The sequence below is a fragment of the Capricornis sumatraensis genome, chromosome 4 (assembly GCF_032405125.1).
Source record: "Capricornis sumatraensis isolate serow.1 chromosome 4, serow.2, whole genome shotgun sequence".
Classification (NCBI taxonomy): Eukaryota; Metazoa; Chordata; class Mammalia; order Artiodactyla; family Bovidae; genus Capricornis; species Capricornis sumatraensis.
The window spans coordinates 59246852-59249633 of record NC_091072.1 but is presented as its reverse complement, the minus strand read 5'-3'; positions in this window follow the sequence as shown (position 1 = coordinate 59249633).

Below are 2782 nucleotides of genomic sequence, written 5' to 3'. Positions count from 1 at the left end.
TGTATTAAAAAGCAGAGCTATCACTTTGCCGACAAAGTTCCATATGGTCAAAACTATGGTTTTGCCAGTAGTCATGTATGGATGTGAGAGCTGGACTATAAAGAAAGCTGAGCAATGAAAAAATGATGCTTTCCAACTGTGGTGCTGGAAAAGACTCTTGAGAGTCCCTTGGACTGCAAGGAGATCAAATCAGTCAATCCTAAAGAAAGCAACTGTGAATATTCATTGGAAGGACTGATGCTGAAGCTGAAGCTCCAATACTTTCACCACCTGGTATGAAGAAGAGACTCATTTGAAAAGACCGTGGTGCTGGGAAAGATTAAGGGCAGAAGGAGAAGGCAGCAGAGGATGAGATGGTTAGATGGCATCATCGACTCAATGGATATGAATTTGAGCAAACTTAGGGATATAGTGAAGGACTGGGAAGCCTGGTGTGCTGCAGTCCATGGGGTTGCAGAGTCGGACACAACTGAAAGACTGAACAATAACAAAAAGACACACATAAAAGGAGTGAATCTGGAAGGACATGGATTAATTCATCAGGCAAATGGCACAGTTACAGGAAATTTGTTTGATTTTGTAGCAAATGCAAAGACAAAGACACATGAAAGGGCATACTGAGGAACTTAGACAGGTTTGTAGGGCTCTTCTGTGAAGGTGAAGTAGGGTTTGCCAAGACTGGATGCTTTATGAGAGGTGGGAAATGTGAATAAGTGAGGACAGCTGGATGAAGACAGTAAGACGTGGTGGAGGATGTGGCAGACTGGAAAGCATCTGAAGCATCCAAAAGGGGCAGACAATCAACTAAAACACATGTGTTTGCCAGATGTGTCCCTTAAACCACAAATATATTCCTACGTGAAAGATGTAGACAGAGTGGTAAGACTGTTTCACTTGAGATATATACTGATTTGGACTTTATTCCTTGCCCAGTTCCCCAATTTCTGCACTATTGACTTTTTGGTCTTGATAATTCTTTGTTTTTGAGGGCTGTCATGCATTGTAGAATATTTAGCCTCCTCCTTGCCCTATACCCACTTAATTCATATAATGCTCCCCACTTCCCCAGTTGTGGCAACCTAATGTATCTCCTGCTGCTGCTGCTAAGTCGCTTCAGTCATGTCCAACTCTGTGCGACTCCATAGACGGCAGCCCACGAGGCTCCTCTGTCCCTGGGATTCCCCAGGCAAGAATACTGGAGTGGGTTGCCATTTCCTTCTCCAATGCATGCATGCATGCTAAGTTGCTTCAGTTGTGTCCAACTCTGTGTGACCCCATGGACAGCAGCCCACCAGGTTCCTCTGTCCACGGGATTCTCCAGGCAAGACTACAGGAGTGGGGTGCCATTTCCTTCTCCACAATATATTTCCACACATTGCCAACTGTTCCCTGTGAGAGAGAGGTTGCTATGCAGTTAAGAACCACTGGATCAGATAATCATGAAAGGGTACTGTGTAATAGAGTTACATGAGGAGACTTAGGCTTTCAAGAGGAAATTCTGGTGGCAGGACAAATAAATACTGTATGAAATGTGGAGGGGACAGAGGCAAAGTAGAAGCTGATGGTCCACCTTAGAAGCTATTGCAAATAGCTTTCTCCATTTCTATGAATAAGGACACTTTGGCAAACAAAATAGTAGTGTAATCAAAGTAAATACTTGACTTTCTTCCTTCTCTGCTTGTGAGATCTTAGTTCCCTGACCAGGGGTTGAACCCTGGCCTTTGAAAGTGAAAGCACAGAGTCCTAACCACTAGACTGCCAGAGAATTCTCATAAATACTTAACTTTCTCTAAAAGAGCAACCTGTAGACTTCTGGACTATTGCCTCATATTCTGCATACAAATATTATTGCCAAATACATCACAGAGTGCTTAACAAGCAGCTTTGGCTTCATCTAACATTTTGTATGCTGTCTATGGCTTTTGTTTTTGTAGCCACAACTATCCTAGATGTGGTACTTCCTATTCTCCATAAGTAATTGTAAAGACAAACATTCAATTATGTTGGAAATAGAACATTGACATACATAGTCGTGCATCACAGAATTGTGAAATTCATAATGAAAACATATGTTATTAATATCTTGAAGCATTTATTTCTTTAGACTTATTGGTTTAACCAGCATATAAGATCTACTGTGTGCCAGGAACAGCATTAGGTTCTAAAAATGTAGTAATGACCAATAGTGATATTCTTGCCCTTAAGTTTGCAGTCCAGTGGAAAGCTCTAATATCAGTCAAATAATCATACAACAAAAGTGAAACTGTAACTACAGAAAGTATTCTAAAAGAGGAAATAGGACTAAGCCTTTTAGAATAATTGCAGTGATCATATTAACTTGGAGTTATAATCATATCTCAGGGTAGTTTCCCAGAGTGACATCTTGGGGCTATGGCTGTAGCACAAGGACACACTCATAGTCTGTGTGAAAAAAATACATTAAAACTCTATATGAACTGATTTGTTATTCTATAAACCTTTATTTATTATTCTATTTTTATAAAACAAATCTGATATACATCCAATTCATGAAATGAGTCATTCTGTGTAAATGTAACCCATGAAACATTGGGAATTAATTAGCTAAACAGCTATAGACAGAGCAGAGATTTAATACTATTATATGGAAAGACTTTTACATAAAACAAGACCTAATCAGATCTTTTCTGTAACTAACACCGACAGCCATGATGCAAAGTTCCATATCTAACAAATGTTTCATTCTCCAACATATGGTGGGTAATCACTAAATGAATGAATGAGTAAAATGCACCAGTTGAGT